We start from the raw sequence: 25,056 nt of genomic DNA, 5'->3' as shown, positions 1-25,056 counted from the left end.
GAGAATGGCCGGGGGGCAGGGATCCATGGGGGAGCCCGATTTGCATTACCGGAGCAATTTACACAGAGCCTCCAAAGTCGGCATCTTAAAATTAGATAGTAAAAGTGGGTCGTCTGATGTCCCGTTGGTTGTCCCCTCGGGGTACGGGCGAGCAGTCAGTCGTGGAGATGTGCTAGTTAAAGTCTCCTCCAGCCTAAAACTGGAGTAGATGTCTAGCACCTTGCATTCAAAAAATTTAGCTACTTTGTTACAGAAATCTTGGGAATTTTCTACTCTGGGTAAACCTGATGGAGTAGTAAGAATGTTGACCGTTTTAAATAACTCTCTAGAAGAGTTAGCTGCTTCATTAATTTTACATGTAAAAAAAGCCGATTTGGCTACCTGACAGGCTTTTTTGTAGTTGTAGAGTGCAAGCTTAAGATTCGCCCTCTCAACTTCACCAGGGCTGAGTTTCCAGCAGCGCTCTTTCTGCCTATATGTCCTCTGCAAAGATTTAAGGGTTTGGGAAAACCAAGGTTGATTAAATTTCTTCTTGATGTGAGAAGAAAAGATTCTTACGGGTGCTAGCATGTCCATAGCTTGTTCAATCCCTAGATTAAATCTAGCAAGTGGAGACAGCCTGGACAGCTTAGGCTCATTCCAATTAAATAGAAGTGCCATTGTCAGTGGTTCAACTTCAATTTTTTTCCAGGATGTAATCCGTTTTTCATGGGGAGTAACTTTTGGGAGCTGCTGTTTGGCCAAAAATTTAAATGTCAAGAGGGCGTGATCTGTCCATTCTAATGGGGTAGTGGAAAGATAAAGTGATTCATCAGAACGAGTGAAAATCCCATCAAGGGTATGACCAGCTGTGTGCGTGGCCATCCCATCCTTTAGAACCCAATCTAGTGCCCCCATCAGGTTGAGGAATTCCACAGCCAATAAATCACGGGTATTATCAAAATGAATGTTAAAATCTCCCAGTATAATGGCTTTAGGGGCCATGATTAAGGGTTCCAATACAGAGGGCCAAATCGAAAGAAACTTAGCAATAGGGCCAGGGGGGCGATAAATTAGAAGGCCTTCCCAGACTAAAGATGTATCACGAAATAATTTAAAGGCCATAGCTTCACAGACCTCAGTAGTGTAACTCGCATAAAAGATGTAAAAAAATCGAAATCTGGTGAGAGCTAGATTTTAGCCCATAGCAGCAGAGGCGCAAGGACAGTACGGTTCTCAATATACTCCAGTGCCGTTCGGAATGACAAAACGGTGCTGCAGCACTCTTTGGAACCATCAAAAGCCTTCTAAAACATTGTTTTCTGCTATTTGAAGCGTATTACAATTTCCTTGGCCCCACACTCCCACACCATAGGTAGCAATCAAGAGACATTTTGCTTTATAGAGTATTAATATCTCCCTCACAGGGGTTTGACCCAATTTAGCTGCAAAAATAAAAAGGGCATCTACCACTCTATTAATCTGTTGTGCTCTTAAAGTCAGTAAAGGATCCCCTGATAACTGAGAGTTAAAGAGAATGCCCTAATAAGATACATTTTGCACTTTAACGATTACATTATCTTGCACAACAAGCGATTTCGATTTTTTTAGCTTGTGACCGCACACCATGGCGTAAGATTTTTTTATAGTTCACTTTTAAATCAAAAGATGACATAAAATCTACAAAAGCTGCAATGATTTTCTGCCGACTTATGGCTGTCCTTGTTAACAGGACAGCATTATCTGCATAGAGAAGTATAGGTACATAATTTTTCCCGACCTTCGGATAATTCATTTTCTTTTCTCATAAAAATGGCTCTAGACCATTAGTGTAGCGAAGGAACGGGGCCAATAGACAGCCATGGCGGACTCCTTCAGTCATAAGTATTGAATGTGTTGTCTCACTGTTAGTACTGTAACAGATTTTGACCTTGGTATTGGAATGTAATCTTCCTAAAAGGTAGACTAAAGGCTCCTCCACCCGAGATCTCCTAACATGTTCCACAGTTTTTCGCGATTGACAGTATCAAAACCTAAGGATAAGTCCATGAAGGCTAGATGTAAAAACTCTTCATGGACTTAGTGTACTTGCTAACAATCAGAGACAGGTTAAGGTATTGTTCTTTCATGCCACTACCCCTCCCAAGACCAAATTGAGATTTAGAGAGCACATTATTGGCCACAGCCCATTCTTCTAGCTGAGCCAATAATACCCAGCCCATAACCTTTACTGAGGAATCAATTAAAGATATTGGCCTATATTAGGCCGGGTTATTCCTACCACCCCTTTTTTAAAGAATGGAGCCACCGTAGCCTCTTTCCAGGATGCGGGCAGAGGGCCTTTAATCGAGGCTCTAAAATATTTGTTAACAGGGGGTCCCAAAAGCTAAGATCATCCTTGAAAAGGTCAAGTGGGATCCCATCAGTTCCAGGGGCTTTAAGGCAAATACCGCTGAGTTATAGCACTAGCTCCATCCTTTTATGATGTGGACAAAATAAATTGAATGGCTTGGTCCATGTTTTTAATCATATTGATGTCTCTTTCCTCCGGATACAAAACTCTCTTTGAGGTATTAAAAATATGTGAAAAATGTGTCACCCATGCATCCCCTGTAATCAAGGAGTCCATATTTTGTGAAGGGACTTCAGAGAACAGCAGACGATTTATGACGACCCAAAATGTTTTCATATCTTTCAGAGTCCTCCCTGCCAAAAAATCTGACAGGCCTCTATCCTAAGTGCAGCTTTCCTTTGATTTATTACTGCTTTATATTTCGGCCTGGCTCGATTAATGTGTTCTTCATTGCGAGGAGCGGTTTGCAGACCTTTTTTTAACTTCTTATTGGCTTTGTGCAAGCACTATTAAACCAACACACAGAGGGGACATTATTGGAGGGGCGTCTCACTAAAACAGCCGATGAAAACCAGTACGCAGTAATTCAAAACCCCATACTTGCACAGCAGGAATGCCCTCTACTGTCAAACAACTATTAATGAGGTCCAAGTTCTTACTCATAATTTTGAACTGTAGGTCCTGCTTGTTAACCTTGTCCCATTTTACCCTAACGCTTTGTTCACGTCATACTGTGGAGTATGATCAAGTACTTTTCTCAATCCCTGATCTTAAAAATAAATTAATATGTGCTTCTAAGAGACATTGATCACTAGCTCAATTTGGCAAAATTATGAAATCCCAAACAAGGGTACTATAATTTCTAGAAATTAGAATACAATCAATTGTACATGTGTAACGTCCCCCCACGAAGGTCAGATAATACCTAGTAGAATAATTGACACAATCATTCAAGGGGACCAAATCATTTGAAATCAAGATGCCATTTTAACGCATCCCCGTATGCTGAATGAATAAAGTGGGACATTTGGTAACTATTCCTTGTTTTCCACTCCATATACAAGTGAAACACTAATATTACAGAATGTACAAATAAAATCCCCCGACCATAAAATACCTAATGGCTGTTTGGATAGGGTTACTTTCCTAATTTCCTCCTGTAATTTATCGGCCACATGTGAGTTAGGTTGATCAAATATATTATGGTAAAAGTTTTACGACGAAGGCGATTCATTATATTCTTAGAACCATGTGAATGGCCGCCCTGGAATACCCGAGCTGAGACTGCAGAATCCGGGCCCCTCCCTCCCTGTGCACCCTGATAATCAGTAGAGATGGAATACTGATATTATCTTGCTGTATACATCCTTGAGGATGATCTGCGAAATCATTTGATAAAAGGCCTGTAACCCGATGCTCATTTACTTGTGGGTGATCAGGTTCCTGATTTGCCCCACTCTCTCGATGAGAACTAAGTCGATGCACCTCTTTGCTAGAATGAACCAAAATCAAAAGTTGCTCGCCAATGTTCCCTAGCTGCATCAGTATGGGTTTCATGGCATCTGTAAGAAAGTTTGTACTATGAGAATAAAGATAATCAACTAAAAGTAAAGACCTGTCCTGACCCACAAGATTAGACAAAGTATTCTCCTCTTGACCAGGACTTTGCAAACTTTTTTTTGGGGGGGGGGGGGGGGGAGGGGGAGCATGCGTAGCTTTCTAGATTTTGTGCCAATCCCTGCTCTTTATCGTTCCCCTCCTTAGATTTTGAACGTCCGTCCTTGCCTACTCTCGGATCCATAAGGTGCAAACAGGTGGCAGAATTATTGCAGCATTACCAGGAGCAATAAAAGGGAAGAGCGGGACGATGGATTGAAATGCTCGCCTCTGCCATCCCCACAAGCGGCCGATTCCTGTCCCATAAATGTCTGGCAGGGTGGAGGCGAGGACAGGGACATTCTCCTCTCTACCAGTTAAATTTCTTTGCTCATGGCTCCGATAGCACGCTGTAAAAAAACTGTCAAGGGTGGCACTGGTAACAGGTGGCACAAAAGTAGTTTTAAGTTTCCCCGTGTCTATTGCTTCAGCCCATCCACACTTGCAATTACACAGTAGCTTGTTGGCCCCTCCGAATAGTAGAGCTAAGGGGTGGTCCAGCCCAGCCTCGTTAGGCTGTGGAAGGGGTAGATGGGCCGGGTCTTGGCCCATGCGCAAGCCCGGGCGTGTCCTACTACACTGCGGGAGTCCAAAGACGCTTAAAAGCGTCAGCTGTCGCCAGGGTCCCTACTTTAGGCCAAATGAATGGTGGGGGACCGAGTCCCACCCCAGAACAGGACAACGCTAGAAATCGGCGCGGGCATCCAGGAGAGACCGAGTTCGCTTCCAGCGCTGCAGGAGTCCAAAGACGCCCCAAAGCATCAGCTGCCACCCAGGCCCTTCCTTTGGCCAAATGAATACTGGGGGACCGGGTCCCACCCAAGCACAACAGGTCAGTGCAAGAAATCGGTGCGGGCCTCCAGGATTGCCCGAGTTTGCATCAAGAACCTCTTGGCCTACATTTAAAAGTTTCATGTATTTGTGGGTGCGTGTCTTTCTTCCCATCCATGGGGCTGTACCCAGTTCCTTGGGGGTGCAACGGACATGGGTGCCTGTTTTCTGAATCCCTGGAGCTTTGTTAGTATTACAGAAGAAGGGGCAGCCTCGTGTTATCTTCAAGGGGGCAAGCCCTCATTAACGAAACACTGCCACTGCATCCTATTATGAACTCAGGAGCAAAGAGGCCCTAGGGAGGCTCACTGACCCCCTTCTCATAATCCGGATCATGTCCCTGTTTTGGAGTTTAGACCACATTCTTAGATCGTAGTATAAAAAGTAGACAATAATGAAGTATCTATAAAAACGAACATTGTAAAACTTCTAAAAAGTATACCTTCATTAATACAAAAGCACAATTCAGGATGGATTACATGAATGAATTTTGAACTCAAAAATAGCATATAGGGCTCTCCCAAAAATTGATCAGGAAGGATTCTCACAGTCTGCATGTCAGGAACTATTTCTGTGCAAAATTAAGGAATCATAACCAGTGATTCGTGAATCATATACTACAACATTTTGGATTATGGAATCTTAGCAAAAAGTCCCTGAAAGTGTCGCACAATTACAATTCCCTTAACCCCTTCGCTGCCTGGCGTTTTCTCCCTCAGGTGCCAGGCCTCTTTTTTGACTATCTGGGGCAGTTCGCGCTTAGGTCTTCATAACTTTTTGTCCACCTAAGCTACCCATGCCAAATGTGCGTCCTTTTTTTCCAACATCCTAGGGATTCCAGAGGTACCCAAAGTTTGTGGATTCCCCTGGAGGAGACCAAAAAATTAGCCAAAATACAGCAAATAATTCGTTTTTTTTTTTTAAATGGGACAAAAGGGCTGCAGAAGAAGGCTTGTGTTTCTTCCCCTGAAAATGGCATTCAACAAAGGGTTTGCGGTACTAAAATCACCAGCTTCCCAGCTTTCAGGAACAGCCAGACTTGAATCAGAAAATCACATTTTTCAACACAGTTTTAGCATTTTACTGGGACATACCCCATTTTTACTATTTTTTGTGCTTTTAGCCTCCTTCCAGTTATTGACAGAAATGGGTGTGAAACCAATGCTGGATCCCAGAAAGCTAAACATTTCTGAAAAGTAGACAACATTCTGAATTCACCAAGGGGTCATTTGTGTCGATCCTACAAGGTTTTCCTACAGAAAATAACAGCTGAAATAAAACAATATTGAAATTCAGGTGAAACAGCTCAATTTTTCTCCACGTTTTACTTTTTCCTGTGATGTCAGATTTTTAAAAGCAATATACCGTTACCTCTGCTGGGCTCTTCTGGTTGTGGGGATATATAGGGCTTGTAGGTTCATCAAGAACCCTGGGTACCCAGAGCCAATAAATGAGCTGCACCTTGCGATGGGTTTTCATTGTATACTGGGTATACAGCAATTTGTTTGCTGAAATATAAAGAGTGAAAAATAGGTGTCAGGGAAACCTTTGTATTTCTAAAATGGGCACAAGATAAGGCGTTGAGAAGCAGTGGTTATTTGCACATTTCTAATTCCAGGGTCCCCATACTACCATGTGAATTACAGAGCATTTCTCAATTACACGTCTTTTTTACACACTGTCTTACATGTGGAAAGAAAAAATGTAGAGAAAGACAAGGGGCAATAACACTTGTTCTGATATTCTGTATTCCCCCAAGTCTCCCATTACAAATGGTACCTCACTTGCGTGGGTAGGCCTAATGCACACGACAGGAAATGCAACATGGACACATCACATTTTTATATTGAAATCTGACATGTTTTTTGGAAAGTGCCTAGCTGTGAATTTTGTCCTCTAGCTCAGCCGGCACCTAGGGAAACCTACCAAACATGTGCATTTTTGAAACCTAGACACCTAGCGGAATCCAAGATGGGGTGACACGTGGGGCTCTCACCAGGTTCTGTTACCCAGAATCCTTTGTAAACCTCAACATTTGGCAAAAAAAACCTTTTTCCTCACATTTCGGTGACAGAAAGTACTGGAATCTGAGAGGAGCCACAAATTTCCTTCTACCCAGCTTTCCCCCAAGACTCCCGATAAAAATGTTACCTCACTTCTGTGGGTAGGCCTATTGCCCGTGACAGGAAATGTCCCAAAACACAACGTGGACACATCACATTTTCGCAAAGAAACCAGACCTGTTTTTTGCAAAGTGCCTAGCTGTGGATTTTGGCCTCTAGTTCATCCGGCACCTAGACAAACCTACCAAACCTGTGCATTTTTGAAAACTAGACACCTAGGGGATTCCAAGATGGGGTGACCTGTGGGGCCCTCACCAGGTTCTGTTACCCAGAATCCTTTGCAAATCTCAAAACTTGGCCAAAAAACACCTTTTCCTCACATTTTGGTGATAGAAAGTTCTGGAATCTGAGAGGAGCCACAAAGTTCCTTCCACCCATCATTTACGCAAGTCTCCTGATGAAAATGGTACCTCACTTGTGTGGGTAGGCCTAGTGCCCGCAAAAGGAAATGCCCCAAAACACTATGTGGACACATCAAAATGATCAAATACAAAACTACCTGTTTTTGTCCTGGGCTCAGCAGCCATATAGGGAAACCTACCAAACCCAAACATTTCTGAAAACTAGACACCTGAGGGAGTTCAGGGAGGTGTGACTTGCATGGATCCCCCAGGGTTTTCTTACCCAGAATCCTCAGCAAACCTCAAATTTATCTAACAAAAAACACATTTTCCCCACATTTCTGTGTGGGATCACCACACCGGTGCAAATTTTCTACCACCCAACGTTCCCCTCAGTCTCCCGGTAAAAATGATACCTCACTTGTGTAGGTGGGCCAAGTACCTGTGACAGGGAAGAGCCAAAAACATGTTGAAAATGTGGGGGAACTAAAGCGGGTCCAAAAGGGCAGTTTGAAAAAAAAAAAGTTTTTAAGCTGACAAGTGGGGCAGAATCTTTATTGGTATTGATGCGACAATGCTGGGTGGTAGTAAGTTTGTGGATTCCTGCAGATTCCGGAAGGTTCCATCACAAAAATGTGGGAAAAATGTGTGATTTCCAGCAAAGTTGGAGGTTTGCAGGGCATTGTGGGTAAGAAAATGGTGTGGGGTGCATGTGGAGCACAGCACCCTGGACTCACCCAGATGTTTAGTTTTCAGATGTGTCTAGGTCTCAAAGATTTTTCTACATGCCAGCGTCCCAAAGTCCAAAAAGTGCAGCCCTCACCATTCCAAGTGGGATGATTTTGAGAGTTAGACAAGCTCTCATGGCCCAAATGTAAAACCAAAACCCAAAATAATCAAATGTCCTCGTGCTTGCCGTGGGATAATATGTTTTAGTGTGTGGGGGGAGAGCTGAAAGACTGTTACCTCCTTCAGTTGGGGTGGGGGCATAACCATGCCCATACTAGTTGGTAGCCACCACCCCACTATTTTTTCTTTAATTCCCTGGCATCTAGTAGGCTTTCTGCCTCCACCCCCGAGAGTGGATTGGGGGTAATTGCCCCATCTGCCCACCGATGGGCAGAATAACTTTGTCCCCATTTATTTGGGATGGGGGTATGGCCATACCCCACCCTCTTTTTTTTAAAAACAATCTTCCCTGGTGTCTGGTGGGCTTTCTGCCCCTCCTGGAGGGCAGATGAGCCTTACAAAAATAGGACGATATTCCCCCAAGGGGGGCAGAAATAGCCTAAAATAAATTTGCCCCCCATGGGAGCCACCCTTGCCTAAGGGGTCGCTCCCATTGCATGAAATTGGTGCAAAAAAATCCCTGGTGTCTAGTGGTTTCTGCCCCCTTGGGATCAGAGTGGCCTAAGAAAAATAGGCAGATCTGCCCCCAAGGTGGTCAGGAATGGCCTAAAATAAAGTTGCCCCCAGGGGATGCTCCCCATCTGTTTAAAAAAAAAAAGAAAAACCCTAGTGCCTAGTGGTTTCTGCCCCGCTTGGGGGCAGATCGGGCTAATTAAAATAGGCCAATCTGCCCGCAAGGTGAGCAGAAAAGGCCTTACATAAATTTGCCCCCCGGAGAGCAACACTTGCCTAAGGGGTCACTCCCCCTTTTTTTAAATTGTCACAAAAAACTAAATCTCTGGTGTCTAGGGGTAGATTTGCCTGATAAAAATAGGCTGATATGCCCCCAGGGAGGGCAGAAATAGCCTAAAAACTATTCTCCCCCCCCCCCCCAGGCGAGCAACCCTTGCCTAAAGGGTCGCTCCCCTTATCAATGTAAACAAAAAAAAAATCCCTGCTGTCTAGAGGCTTCTGCCCCCCCTGGGGCAGATCGGCCTAATTAATATAGGCTGATCAGCCCCCAGGGGGGGTAGAAAAGGCCTAATTAAAAAGTTGTCCCCTGGGGAGCGACCCTTGCCAAAGGGGTCGCTCCCCTTATAACATTTGAACAAAACAAAAAAAACTCTCTGGTGTCTAGTGGCATTCCTGCAGCACGATCGCTATGCGATCGTGCTGCAGGAATGCTCAGAGAGACATAAAAAGGGAAGGAAAAGCCTTTCCTTCCCTTTTCATGCCTCTCTGACCTCCCCTGCCCCGTACTGAGGAGAACAAATCTGTTTCTCCTCGGTCGTGCTGGAAGCTGAACTTCGAGCGCGATGGGAGGCGACCTCTGATGAAGTCAGTGCGCAATTGTGCGCTGACGTCATCAGATGTCACTGGGGGTGTCGGGGGCTGGGGTGGAAGGGGAAGCGAATCCCCTTCCATCCCTGCCTATGGGAGGGGGATGCAAGGCCCTCAGGAGGAGCACTAGCGCTTCCCCCCAGGGGCCAATTGCTGGATGAGGTGGTTACATCCCTGGTGACTGAGCGCCACGCAGCGGGCCTAAGCACCTCATCCACGGCATTCGAGGGGTTACACCAGTCTTTAAGCATGTTCAAAATAATGTCTTAATACCGGCCTAGCTTTGCAAATAATGAAAAACCTGTCCTAAAGTTAATTGGAAATATATTTCTTTGTGCATTATTCAGACAGGAATTGTTAAAGTAAATGCTTGACTTGATTATTGGGTAGGGCAGAAAGAAATGTATGTGCTCTTCCCAGATATACACACCTAGAACCATAGATGCTTGTGATAAATATACAGTCTGTTAATGGAATAAAACATATCTGTAATCTGTTTCTGCCTGCACTTTGTGATCCGCAGGTATGGAGCACAAAATTTCCTTTCACTATTTCTTTTGATCTCGGCTACGGTCAGAACTTTTGCTGTCAAGATATGCTAATATTGTGCAGGAGATTCTAATGACAATCCGCCACTCCCCACTATGAGGCTGTTTCTGTACTAAGGTAAACAAGGAGAGCAGAAGCAGGGGCGTAGTGTAGGGGCCCACGCCAACACAAAAGAAAGCCGGTCCAACAGTGATCATGAGCTGGTTCAAGGATTTTTCTGGAAACAAGGTTAACTGGAAGAAGGCATAGTGAAAACAAGCAAAGCCAAAGAGAATTCAGAAATTAGATTTAAATACAAGCAAGAAGTCAGGTGACCGAGGGAGCCAAAGAAGAGAAAGAAAACATTAAAGGCGAGAGATTAAGCAACAATGAAAGAACTGTCACAGCAAGTGGAGTGCCAATGCAACACACAAAGTTGTCAGGCACCTTTTGAATGACAATCCACATTTCAAATAGCACCTCTGCTGACAGTGACCCAGAAATCCTGACCGTTGACCTGTCCCAGCTTTATAGGCCTGGTGCCTTCCTATGTCAGCCTGCCACAATTGTACAGTGATCCATTTAACAATTCTCTTATCTATCAATATTAATAATCTTTATTGTTTGGATAATAAAATCCATTACAATTTAAAGTCCGTTGCAAAATAAAAACCGATACCAATCAATAATATAATACACAGTTAAAACATCCTTATTGATGGTGATAAAAAACATAGGCCCACAACATTTAACAATACATCCCCATGGTTACCAATGAGCATGGGGGGCTTTGACAGGACATCAATTAAACAATAGACCCCCCCTACCCTTAAAGTGTAGGCGTGCCCTAATTCACTAACCCATTGACAACCATAAGGCACATGCCAAGTGACCAAGGTAAAAGTTCAGGTAATGCGCAGAATAGCCCAACCTGAATGGGGCAAGAGTGTATTAAACCACGCTTGCAGTGCCCTGAAGAAATTTGGCCAAGGCAGCCTTGATAAATTTGACAGCCGAAACATTTAGCATTGTATTCCTAGGATCCAATAATGCTATTTCAGCCTGTCGACAGGAGCAGACCCCCAGTTCATTCCACTTAGTCCGCAGCAGTCTTCTCCACTCCTGAAGCAATGATGGGCACAAACAAACCACATGTTCAAGGGATTCCTCCCTGATACCACAGCTCCTACACATAACTCCCTCCCCTGGGGCTAAGCGCCAAGACAGTGCATGTTTCCGGAAGCCCCAGTCACCAATCCTCAATGCCATAAACATTTCTTTCAGGTGTATGCCATAGGTACAGGGGAGATAGCCCAAGGGGGAGCCTGGGTGAAATGAGCTAATAACTGGCCAGGTGTGCTTTATTTTTGGCTAGAAGAGCTCGGTCACTATGATAAGACCAGGGCTGAACACACTTCATAATCCCCAGTTTAAATACGGGTTGCAACAGATTGGCAGCCCAGAGCCTGTCGGCTTCCAGTAACTGTCTATAGTTGACCAAAAAGCGGAGACATGACCCTTTTCTCTCGTTTGCACTTAGTTCCCGCCATAGTACTGACTCTAAACTACCGGCCTTTGCCCCGCTCAATTTATGACAGAATTTTAAAAACGCCACAACGCCCACAGCTCGCTGGTCTGAAAGCCCAAATTCCAGCCTCACTTGCGTAGGAGATGCAGTTTACGGTAGGTGGAGGACTCTCTTATAGATCCTAATAACCAGCCAATTTAATGACCCCGTGCCAATATCCATCATTGCTTCTCGACCACAAGACAGTTAAGGGATGATCTTTACGCTCATAGCGTTCAATAGTGGCCACAAACTAGGCCCCCTCAATGTTCTAGATAACTTTTGCGAAGGCAACCTCTTTGGCTTCTATCTTCTTTCTTTGGATGACAAAGCTGGAGCACATAAGGAATACGTCAACATAGTAGTTTCGCCCAAAGAATGCGCTTGGGCACCCGATCAAATGCTGCCCTAAAGTTGACGAAGCAACAGTGCAGCACCGATTCCGAGAGTTTTGCCTTGTCTGTCAGGATAGACAATACTAAAAGGTTTGTGGACGTGCCAGTAGTGATTGAAAACCTTGTTTGGGAAATGGAAATTAAGCCATTCAGATCAGCCCAGGATTGAAGATCCTGTAGGAGATGACTAGCATAGAACTTAGCCTCATTGTCGAGGAGAGCTATTAACCTGAAGTTGACTGGATCTGACCTTAAGCCACGTTTATAAATTGGATGGATAATGGCACCACGCCATTAATCGGGAATCCTTGAGGAGAAAAGACATTGATCGAACAAAATTGCAAAATGGTCCGCCCAAAAGGGGGCGTCCTGTTTAAACATAGACTGCAGGATACCGTTAGGCCCAGGGGTACCATCCTGTCTTGTCCTATCAATTATGCAGCAAAGGGGCATCGGGGAAAAATCCCGACTTCCAGGTTAGAGGGCGTATGGCTGACCGCCTGCAATTGTTGAGATCATTTACAAGGCTCCAAAACGTCAGTGGGTTCGAATCCTTACTTGCACTATGGAGTTTTTCCCAGAACGTAAAAAGACTGGCTTCTTAAACGCTTTCTGAGCCTCTCTAAGTTTAGTGGTCAGCACCTCAGAATCGAGGTGCTTCCTAAATGCCCTAGCAGCCCTGTTCCGGGCTTTCTTTAAATCAAGCGTCCCCCCGTAGACTACAGTGGATGGATGGGGAATGAGGTTGTGCACAGGTTGCTGATATTTATACAGTAAGAGAATAATAAGCTTGTCGCCTACTAAATCACCCAGCAGCTGTCTTAGCCTGGTCAACTTCCCTCTTTTCTCCCTTGCCCCATGTGCTACATAAACGTTAATCATGATGAGTGGTTGCTGTAGATTCCCCTTACTGATCTTAATCCCCTGGGCCCAATTCTCCTCCCATCCCACTGGCATAATATTCCCTATAAGTTTGACAGTAACATAGGTAGATAGACCCCCCCCCCTTGGCTTGACTGCTTTTCTTTTCTCGTTGAGCTGATTTCCAGACCCCTGGAACCCCATCAGTGGGTTCCCTTTCTCCGCCCAGGTTTCCTGCAAAGCAATAATGTCATTATCTTTGAGGAAAGATATTGGGTCAGTGGATTTGCGTTTATGTGCCAGCCCATTGATGTTCCAGGAGCACAGGGACAGCCCCTCACACCTGGCCCCTGTAGAACCCCCTCATGGTGTTCATGAGCAGATGCCAACCAGTCCCAGGTGGCCCCCAGTCGGTTTCTCGTACCAGGCATTCCTACAATGTTAGGGGTGCTGGAGCTGCTCTGGGCACCCTTTAAAATTGAAAATGGCTTCGGCACTGTTGTTGACTTAAAGCTGGAGGTGGCCGATAGAAGGACAGGATAACCAGAATAACTGTACGGAGTGATCATAATGCCCCAGGAATCAAAGGCGTCCTTTTTTCACAAATTGCCTGTGCTAAGTCAGCTGTAGCCAATGTCATCAGGGTGGTTTCCCCGGACCGCATCCCCATCTGTGGGAGAAATTCAATTGATGTAATATCCCCGGAACCAATAACACCCAATTCCGGAATAGCTTTTAAAAGTTTAAAAATATTTCCTCTATTTAAAATATCATGAGAGACCCTTGATTGTCATTCTGGTATAAGGAGCAGTTTTGTAAAGGTGCGGTCAGGGTAAGTCTTGGAAAACAGATTGGGAATTTTAAATAAGGATGGGCAACTGAAACAAGGCGAATCACTGTAGGCTCTTGTGCCATCCCCCATGCCTCAACTGTGTGATTTTGACTACATGTTAGCTTGGCCATAAGGCGGTGGCCCGGGTTCTGTGGGAAAGGCCCTGATGGAGCAGGCATTCCTCACTTCCAGATAGGGCTAGGTGAATGCAACAGATGCTGACCTCTTATGTTGTTTCAGGTCTCCAATCCCATTGTTTATTCCTGAACATTGTTTCCAATATAGGGTGAATGGGTTTTGGGTCAGCCCCGTGCTCATGACTGGGTGGCTTTGCTGTCTGTTTCACTTCCCTGCTCCCGATTTGCTGACTTTCTTTCTTATTTATTTGTTTGGCTCACTCAACATCATTTCGGTCTCATAGTGTTGAAGTTGGTTAATTTGTTTCCTTCCGATGCTGACCTTCCTTGCATTCAGGGAATTACTTTTTTCTTTCACAATAATCTCCATGGGATTGCATATGTTTTTTTGCTCTCTCGTGCGCTACTTTCCCCTTCACTTTCACTGCCTTGCTCTCTGTGTTGTGCCCTCGCTTACAGCTCATCTTTACTTCACCACCGCTCCCCATTCTGTTTTTAATAAAACTACCCTTCCACCCTGCTTCTCTGTTGCTCTCTATTGCTTTTTTTTTGTAAGTTTTGGGTCCCACCTGCACTATTGGCGGGCTTTTATCTTAACATTTTTCCCCATTTTAGGATAGCTACCCATGAGTGCAAATATACATAGTTGCACAGCAAGCATCTGTGAATAGGTTTATATTATTTTTAACAAGTCCATTCACAGATGTCCAGCGAGTATGTGGACACTTTCTTGGCAGTCTTCTTGGAATGGGGTTGTTAAAGTAAAATAAATATATTGAAAGATTGCAACTGAACATGCAAGCTTCTGAGTGGGTTTGTTAAACTAATGCATGTGCATTCAAAGATGGCTGCTGTGGATGCACATGCATCAACTGCTTTCATATTTGAAAGGTATTATGTATTATTTTAATAAACCTGGTTCTAAGATGCCTGCTACAGATGCATGATAGAACTTTTTTTTTTTTTGTAGGCACGTCTTTCTCTTTAGTTTGGGATGGAATGGGAATATCTCCTGTAAAAGGTGTTTTCCCTGCACTGGGTGCCCTACTGAGTATCTGGTATCCTAGCTTTTTATTTTTGGCTCTGGCGTCACGCTAATCTAAGCATATGCATAGAGACCTGAGCTTGTCTATGCCTATGAAAGTTACTGGACATGTCCTGTGGCCTGAAGGCATGCACCAAGTGTGCAGTCATTTGTGACAGAGGACTACTATCCCTATCGTGGATTTAGTATATAGAGCAGTGGTGGCTGCATGTTTTCAGGATCAGTCGGAGGCTGCTTTATCTGGGTTACTGGAGTAGCAGTCTACCGGACCACCATTTTTAGGTTCCACTTCTTTTAACTTATCCTTTTCCTTGCACTAAAATCCTGTGTGTTAATTGTGTTGTGTGTGCTTAGTGTAGCACATGCATGCTGTTTATGAGCAAGCCAGCAAAATGGAGTCCAAGGAGATCTATTCTGGATGCTCCCGATCTGGCCTGGAATGAGAAGGAGGGTGAGGACTGTTCTCACAGACAGCGAAAGTGTATTGCTTACATTCCTGTGGCTGTAGGGAGGAATCTTAAACTCTGAAGTGAGGGAAGTGGATATTAGGCTGCTTAAGATGTTCTATGAGGCTGTTGGTTAGCAAGATTACACTGAGGTCTTTGTCATTGGCAACCCCACCATCTGGTTGCCTAACTGGTGTCCTAATTCTCTATGTACCCCTCAGGCACGCGTCAGTGCATACGAATTGCGGGTCATATTTGACAGTAAGCTCACTTTTGAGGCACATGAATAAGCTCACTTCAACTTGTATTCTCATGGGTAAATTATCTGGAAAATCACTCATTTGCTACCTAATTCTTCCAGGAAAAAACCCTGGTCCAGGCTCTTTATCATCACTACTCTGGACTACTGTAATTACCTCTTTGTAAATCTGCCTTCCTAGCTTTTTCACAAACTGCATCTTATTCAGGATGCTGCTTTCCATCTCATTTTTGGGATCAGCAGAACTACAAGCATATCCTCCCATCTTTGTCTCCTCTACCAGGCTCTCTATGCACAAAAGATGCTTTTTTATAGCTGCCTGCGTTTCTCAAAGGCCTTATATAGCTTGCCATCAATTAATTACAGGCATACTTTTTCCATCTAGACCCCTTTTTGGCCCCTTAGTTTTAGCACTTTCTTTATGTCAACATATCCAAGTTCAGAAAAGTGCACACTGGAGGCTCGGATATTTCAGTAGGTAACAACCAAGTGTGTACTGGTCTTCCTTTTACTATTTGAATGAAAATAAACCATCTTAAATTTCATAAATTGTCAAAAACCTATCACATTCTTTGATAGACTCATTACCTCGGTTTTTCTAGTGCCAGGAGACACACACTTTTTGGGTGCTCAGAGACAGCAACTTGTATGTGGGTAATGAAGTGTGTAGTATTTATTACAACTGTGAGACCTTTTTTTCTTGCAAAGTTAAACATTAGGCTGGACAGTTTGTTGGTTAATTACTCATCTCTGTACTCAAGCACCCCACCTACTTCCCTGAAAAGCCTGTGACTGTTCATCATTGCTACCCTGAGAGTCAAGTGTAGAAGGGGTTTACTTGGCCTAGTTTCCAAAGACATAGTAGGAGTACCCCTTTGACATCCTTAGCAAACAAAATAAAACTGAGGATCAGTAACCCCTGCCTGCCCTGTCACCCCATACAGGGTCTAATAACGAAGCTCAATATTAAGTTATGAACTAAAGTTAACAAATGTTTAAGGAAGGAATACAAGGCATAAAATACAGGCTCCAATGAACAGTGGAAGCTTTCCACCCTGCAGACTTTCATGTAACTGCAGTGGAGCTTACTTACTAGATGGCCACCTAACAAAGAAATACTTGCTAATCAGGCAACAGTAAGTGCTCCTGTTTGGTGGGCATGTGATGTGGAATTGGGGACAATTAGAAACTGGGTCTCTAATTGGCAGAGGTATGCACCCTGTTCAAGTAGGGACCACAATCCTAGTCAGGGTAAGTCACTACACAACCTAAATTATCCTGTGCTCACCCTCCGGTAGTTTTGCACAAAGCAGGCAGACTTAACTTAGAAGGCAATGTGTAAAGTATTTGTGCAATAACTTGTACAGTAACACAGTGAAAACACCACAAAAAAGTACTCTACACCAGTTTAGAAATAAATATATTATTTATCTGAATACGGCAAGCCCAAAACAACAAAAGTCCAATATGCACAAATCAAGATATCACTTAGAGGTTTTTTAGGTAGCCTTAATCCATAGGAATCAATTGATGTATCTCTTTAGCACAAAGTACCTGGGATGAGTCAAAAACAACGATGCTGCGGGCCACAGAAGAGATGAGGCATCGGAAAGTAAACTGATACATCGATTTTTCTGGTGCAGTGGAGGTGGTGCGTTGATTCTTTCTTCACAGGCAAGGTGATCCGTCGATTTCCAGGCATGCAGCCTTGGTTAATTTCTGCGGTGTGGGGTTTGATGACTAATTGATACCCAGGGACGATGTGTGAAAAAATCCAAACATGCTGTGATGATGAAACAGGCCCTGTGTCAATTCTGCAGGTGCTGCATCGTTTTTCCAGACAAGAGACAGGCGCTGTGTCAATTCTGCAGGCGTTGCATTGATTTTTCTGCTGACAAGTCCTTGGAGATTACTTGTGGGGAGGGGGAAAGCAACATGCTTCTAGCGGAATCAGGGAGCAGCAGGGCACCAAGCAGGAGTGTAGCCCTTCCAGAAAAACAGTCCAGATGAGACCTTTGGGTAGCACTGCAGTCCTTCTGACAGAGGTCCGTTGTAGGTCCAGAAGAGTCTGATCTTAGGGGGTCACAGACACAGTATATATGCCCAATTGTGCCTTTGAAGTGGAGGAGACTTCAAAGAGTGGCTTTGAAGTACACTAGTTCCCCTTTCAACCCAGCCCTGTCTGCCAGGAGATCTGTGGAGGGGTTATCAGTCCGCAGGATTTCTCACTACCATTCCAACCATAACAAACATGACAATGCTACTCCTTTCAGATCAGAATTTACCACTTACAAGTATGTAAGGGAATTCCCAATGCTGGCCCATGAAAGGAGCAGGCTTCACAATAGTGAAAATCACTTTGGGTGTTTCTCACTACCAGGGCATGTAAAACGTAAAAGTACATATCCTGCCTTTTACTTACAAAGCACCCTGTCCTATAGGCTTCCTAGGGCCTATCTTAGGGGTGACTTATATGTAATAAAGGTGATTTTAGGGCTAGGCAAGCAGTCTTAAATGCCAGATCGAAGTGGCATTGAAACTGCACACACAGGCCTTGCAAAGGCAGACCTGAGGCATGGTTAAGGGGCTACTTATGTGGGTGGCACAATCAGTGCTGTAGGCCCATTAGTAGCATTTAATTTACATGCCCTGGGCATATATAGCACACTTTTCTAGGGACTTATAGGTAAACATGCCAATCAGGTAGGAGCCAAAGGTCCCATGTTTAGGGGAGAGAGCACTTTAGCACTGGTCAGCAGTGGTAGAGTGTGCAGAGTCCTTAAACCAGAAAAAATTAGATCAGAAAATGGAGGGAGGCAGGCAAAAGGTTGGGGGAAGACTACCCAAAGGTTGTCAGGTCTAACATGTGCCCCCCCCCAGCTGAAAGTGGGGAGAGCTACCCAACCCCTTGGGTGGTCTCTTCACTAAGGCAGAAGAATCTGGAGAGATCATCAGCGTTGACATGGTCAGATCCTGGGCAATGCTTCACCGTAAAGTCCATTCCCTGTAGGGAGATGGACCACCTCAAGAGTTTAGGATTTTTACCCCTCATTTGTATGAGCCATCTGAGGGGCCTGGGGTCCGACTGAACCTGGAAGTGAGTCCCAATCAGGTATGGTCTCAGCTTCTTCAGTGCCCACACCACAGCAAACGCTTCTCTTTCAATGGCACTCCACCTCTGTTCCCTTGGAATTAACCTCCTACCTAATCAAGGCTACCAGTTGGTCTACACCCCCCTCATTCAGCTGTGCTTAGACTGCCCCATGCCATGCTCTAAAGCGTTCATCTCCATGAACAATTCCTTGACGTAATGAGTGGCCCTGAGCACAGGTGTTGTGCACATAGCTTCCCTGAGAGAATCAGACTTTCTGACAAGCCTTTGTCCAGATCACCAACCTGGGCTGCTTCTTAGAAGTCAGGTCAGTTAAGGGGGCAACAATGGTGCCATAGCCCTTAATGAATCTTATGTAGTAGCCCATGAGGCCTAGGAAGGCTCTCACTTCGGTTTGGGTTTTAGGTGGCTGCCAAGCCATGACGGTTTCAATCTTGACCTGGAGGGGCTACACCTTGACGCCATCTACCAGGCATCCCAAATACACCACAGAACCCTGCCCAAACTGGCACTCCCATGCCTTGATCATCAGGCCTGCCTTTTTCAGGGCCTGAAACACCTCTTGGAGGTGATGCAGGTATTCTACCCAGCTGTCACTAGACAGCAATGACATCTAAGTAGGTGGCACAGAAGGCCTACTTGCCAGTCAGGGCCCTATTAACCAACCGTTGGAAGGTAGCAGGGGCATTCTTCAAGCCAAAGGGTATTACTCGGAATTGGTAATGGCCCTCTGGGGTTGAGAATGCTGACCTCTCTTTTTTTCCCTCAGTCAAGGTGATCTGCCTGTACCCTGATGTTAAATCAAAGGTACTGAGGAATTTGGCAGCGCCTAGCCTGTCAATGATCTCATCAGCTCTGGGGATGGTGTGTGCATCAGTCCTGATGACAGAATTGAGGCCCTTTTATTCCACACAGAACCACCGAAGTTTTGGTTTGGCACCCAGTGGGGAGGCCTTTGGTACCAACACCATGGGCTGGACCAGGGATGGTTAGAAGGCTCAATCAGCCCTAAGGTTAGTATCTTGAGAACTTGTTTCTGGATGATGGCTCTCAAACTGTCTGACAATCTGTACATTTTGTTCTTTACAGGGGGACTGTCTCCTGTGTCAGTGTAATTGACTCACAGATGTGTGAGTCCAGGGTTGAGGGAGAACAGTGAGGCAAACTGTCCCAGCAACTGGTAATAGTCACCTAGCTGCTCTGGGGTCTGGGTGGCAGAGATGTTGACACCCTCCACCTACCCATTGTGTTCCTGTGCAGAGAGAGGTCAGGGAGAGGTTCATTCTCTTCCTCCACACCCTCATCTGTCACAAGGAGCATGCTCACTTCAGACCTCTCAACCAGCAAAGGTATCAGCAATATGATTCTTAAATAAAGGTGATAGTTAGAGATGTACTTGATTTTCTATGACTTATCCCTCCTTCTCAGTAAAATATATATTGGTGATCTTTTTTTTTGTGCCACATGGCTTGATGGAATCTGGCTGCATGTAAAACACGGGATTGCTGTTTACGGAGGTTGGGAAATTTTCATTGCATTCTACTGGGTTATAGTTGTGAGATACTTGCTGGAAGCACAGCAAGAGATGATAAATTGAGTTGTGTATGTATATTTAAGCTGATTACAAAGACTTAAATGGAAAAAATATTGGCATGTAATATTGATGCACAGACTTCAGGATCTGTTATCATACAGTGAATTATATTGTTTACCTTATCATGTGATGGCTATGTTGATTATATAAAAAATACAAGACTTAATAGATGATGCATACTGTTTAATCCGCATTTTACAGATGTGGGTGGAGGTTAATGCACCCACACAATTGATTTGGGTACTGAGATTATATTGTTTTTATGGATTGTTTTATTTTTATATCTTTATGTGTACAGTATCCTAAATATGTATGTTTGTTCGTATTTTGTAACTCTGAAGAAGTCCGAATGGACAAAACGTGTTGGCTACGTTGTAATGAAATGAGAATATTTAATTGTTAATCTAAAAGAAGATTCTGAATAAAGAAATGTTTTTTCAAAGAATAAAAATGAGGGAGTCTGTGCATCATGTTGAATACTAATTATTTGATTATGTACTATACATGTTGAATTAAAACAAAAATTAAATTAATATGTGCTGAATCCATTGTTGGGAGACCTCTCAAATTAAGGCTTTAGTCTGGTAATGTATAGCACCTTTAGGGTGTTCCTAGGGGTCTGGAGGTCCACTAAATAGGTGGCCTCCCCCTTATGCTCCTTGATTTCGTATGGGCCAGTCCGGTGGTCCTGGAGAGCTCTGGGCTCTACTGGCTCCATGACCCATACCTTTTGGCCAGGCTGAAACTCTACCAGTCTCATCTTCTGGTCATACCAGCATTTCATTATCTCCTGGCTGGCCTCAAGGTTGCTCTTGGCTTTTTTCCAGAAGTGGTGCATCTGGTTTCAGTGGGCCAACATGTAGCTGGCCACATCCTGGGGAGGAGAATTCTGGGAGCTTTCTCCATCCCATCCTTGACAATGTTGAGAGGTCCTCTGACAGTGTGGCCATAGAGAAGTTCAAAGGGACGGAACCCTACTCCTTTCTGTGGCATCTTCCTGTAGACAAAGAGAAGGTATGGCAGTAGGACGTTACACTTACGCCTCATGGCCTCAGGTAGTCCTGCAATCATGCCCTTTAAGGTTTTGTTGAACCTCTCAACTAGACTATTGGTTTGGTGGGTGATATGATGTGGTGAACCTATAAGTTACATCACATGTATCCCACATGGACTTCATGTACGCAGACATGAAGTTAGTGCCTTGGTCAGGCACTATCTCTTTGGGGAACCCCACAAGGGTAAAGATCCCCATCAGAGTTCTGGTCACCACAGGTGCAGTCCCTGTCCTCAGAGGAATTGCCTCTGGGTAGCATGTGGTTTGATCCACCTAGACCAGGATGAACCTGTTGCCTAGGGCTGTCTTCAGGTCCAAAGGACCAATGAGGTCGATGCCCACCCTTTCAAAGGAGATGCCAACAACGGGAAGTAGGATCAGGGGAGCTTTCAGCTTTTTCTCTGACTTTCCACTGGCTTGGCAGGTGAGATGAGACAGGACCTTCAGAATGTATCTGAGGCTGTCTTCATTCTGGGCCAAGAAAAGTGGGTGGCCCAATAAAACTAAGGGACCACCAGCACATGGGCTGCTCCAGTACCCGGAGCCTTAGGCTCGCTGTCGAGGAGATAATTCTCCCAGTATATTAGGGGATCCCCGGAAGCTTTACTTGCTGCATGGGCTGAGGCCTGTCACCTCAAGCCCTTATGAGTGAGACACTCTCTCTGGGCTTTGCAGAATCCCTTCCTAGTGGGCCCACCCTCAACTTGCCAGCCAGCAAACTCAGGTAGATCACACAGGGTGGCAATGTCCTCCCCGGTATGCTGAGGGGCCTCCTCCACAGGGGCCCGTCACCCTCCCAGGCGGAAACTTCACTGACGGGTGTCCCACACCTCTTGCCCTTCTCCTTGGCAGCTGTCTGGGCCATTGTTCCAGGCTCCAGACGCCCTTGAGTTCCTTCCCAGGCAACTATGGAGCGTGTTGTCACACAGACCCACTCAGGCAATCCCATCATCTCCAAGTGAGACCTGAGCTCTACCTTCCTCCAGGTAGTGTGCTCCAAGTCGTTGCCTAATGGACAATCTACAGGCATGGCAGGGCTCACAGCAACTTTCAGAGTACCAGAGCCCCCCCCCCCCTCCACTCAAAGGGAACCAGAGCCACTGGTAGATGGTTCTCACAATTGTTGGCAACTATGACTTGGTGGAATGTGTTCAGTAGGGCCCGCTCTGCTGACACCAGCTGACACATGACAGTTGTCATGCTGGTTCTGTGCCACACAGAGCCTCCACCCGTTGCCCATTAATGGTGATCCACTACCTATATTTGGAAGTATTGGCAGGAATGTAGACTTTTGGCACCATATCTTTATCCTACGGGAACACTAGGGTCACCTCTGTCTGTTCCCCAAAGCCTGCTCGGACTATCTCCTCCCTGAGTGCTACACTGGCCAACCCAGGTGTCTGCCCAGCAGTGGGGGGGGCTGTGCCCCCTTGGGACATTGAGAGTCGCCCTTAGAGTGAGCATACTTGGAGCACTCTTTACATTGGAGTACAAACCTCTCTGTCTCATGGTCAAAAAACCCTTTCTTTTTAGGATCAGACTGGGACTAGTTACCACTTCTCCCTTGGGATTTATTTTAGGTGACCTTCAGAGAAGTCCTTATTTTTAAGCTTTTCTCCCCCCTCTTTCTTCTGATGAGAACCCTGACCACCTTTGTGTGTGTCCCACCCAGATACCTTTTTGGACATTATGGTGCTAGCCCAGAAGTTCACCTCTTCAGCAAGCTTCCTGGGATTGGTCAGCTTAATGTCAGCTAGGTGCTGGCACAACTCTGTAAAACAGATACTGAGCGTGTGCTCTCTCAAGATTAAATTGTACATCCCAACATAATCATTGACTTTGTTGTCCCACACCCAGCCATACAGTGCTTTACTGGAGAAATCAATGAAATCTACCCTGGATTGGTTGGGGAGCATCTGGTTGCCCCTGAATGTTTGGCAATACTTCTCAGGGATCAGTCCAAATTTGGCTGTCAAAATGACTTTCATGGGAGCATACTTTATCTGGTCCCAAACCTCTAATGTTAGAAGTGTGTCCCTCCCAAGTGTTGGCATATGTTTCCACAGACCCGCCTCCCAGTGCTCTTCAGGAACCCCATGTACCCTCAGTGCAACTTCATAAGCAGAAACCACTTATCAATGTAATCTCCCACCACATAACTAGGCACCAAATCCTTGGGTGTACGAATCTCATGCCTCAATCATGTACTGTATGTAGGCTGTCACCATCACCGCTGGAATCCACCTGCCTGGCCATGAGTTCCAGCTCTTTATGACTCAATTCATGTGCCAGAAGAAATTTCTCTTCTGATAAAGCTCTTTCAGCTTGCTTAGCTTCCCTCTCATCCTCTATTTTTAGTTGCGCCAACTGCAGCTTGAATTCCCTCTCCTCTCTCCTTTCCTCTGGGGTCAGGCCTGACTAGAGACACTGCTTCCTGGCCTCACTGGTACCACAAATCCAGGGGTGTCCCCCTCGACTGTTGCAGGTAGCTCCTGGGAAGAGCCATTTACACGCTCGCCCAACTCATCATCCTCTTGGGAGCAGGACTTTGCCCAGGCCCTCAGCGCCATTTGAAACTCCACCATCTTGGTGGCTCCTCAGGCAGGTACCCCTCCCTTTGCAAAAGCTTTCCAACTGTTTACCTGTGTAATTCTCCAGCATGGCAAGCTCAAACTCCACGGCTCCACTTGTAGAACCAGCCAGAGACATGATGTATAGGATGTATTAAAATGCAAAACAGGGAAAATTGCAGAAAAAGAAAAAAAAATCAAATGGTCTTTAAATGTGAGTAGGTAGTGAACACATTGCTATTGTATGGCACTGCACAAACACAAGTCCTATCCTCACCGCTGATCACCAATGTGAGAAATTGGGTCTCTTGTTGACAGAGGTATGCTCCCTGTCCAAGTAGGGACCACAGTCCTAGTCAGGGTAAGTCACAACACAACCTAAATTATCCTGTGCTCACCCTCAGGTAGCTTGGCAAAGAGCAGGCTTTACTTAGAAGGCAATGTGTAAAGTATTTGTGCAATCATTCATAAAGTAACACAGTAAAAGCACCACCAAGAGTACTCCAAACAAGTTTAGGAAAATAGATATTATTTATGGGGGAAAAAACAAAAACAAAACAACAAAAATCTAATGTGCACAAGTAAAGATATCACTTTTTAAAGGTTTAAGTAGTCTTAATTTATAAGAATTAATGGATGTATCTCTGTAGCACAAAGCACCTGATATGAGTCACACTTTTGCGTAGGGTCAGGCCACTAGCCTCTGAAGGGTAAGTGAGAGCCCCTCCACCCTTCTTGCCCAGAAAGACCCATCAGTATAAAGATGACTACAGATGCAGCTGAGTGTTCTGTATTTATAGCTGTCTGTGAGGATTGCTCAAGGGGAGCTGTCAACCAGTACAGACCAGATGTAGATTGGAGACAGGTTGTAAGCACAGAGAGCAGTAAGTGCAGAGAAAAGCCTAATTTCTAAAAGTGTCATTTCTAAATTAGAGATGCTAAATCCAACTTCACCACCAAACATGACAATGACACTCCTTTCAGATCAGAAATTACCACTTAAAAGTATATAGGGGAATTCTCAAAGCTGGAGCAGGCTTTACAATAGTGCAAAAAAAACGTTGGGTGTTTCTCACTAGCACGGCATGTAAAACTTAAAAGTACATGTCCTGCCTTTTACTTACATAGCCCCCTGCCCCATGGG

The 25,056-nt window shown here is 44.9% G+C and overlaps 1 protein-coding gene across 1 annotated transcript in view; it reads left to right on the top strand.

The window, feature by feature from the left end:
- The window catches only part of LOC138267339 (inactive hydroxysteroid dehydrogenase-like protein 1), a 380,706-nt gene that overhangs the window by 164,713 nt on the left and 190,937 nt on the right, over nt 1–25,056 (top strand). The window lies entirely within an intron of this gene.

Source organism: Pleurodeles waltl, chromosome 12, assembly GCF_031143425.1.
Source record: "Pleurodeles waltl isolate 20211129_DDA chromosome 12, aPleWal1.hap1.20221129, whole genome shotgun sequence".
Taxonomy (NCBI): domain Eukaryota; kingdom Metazoa; phylum Chordata; class Amphibia; order Caudata; family Salamandridae; genus Pleurodeles; species Pleurodeles waltl.
Note: the sequence above shows the minus strand (reverse complement) of the source record. Positions and strands in the feature narration are given on the sequence as shown.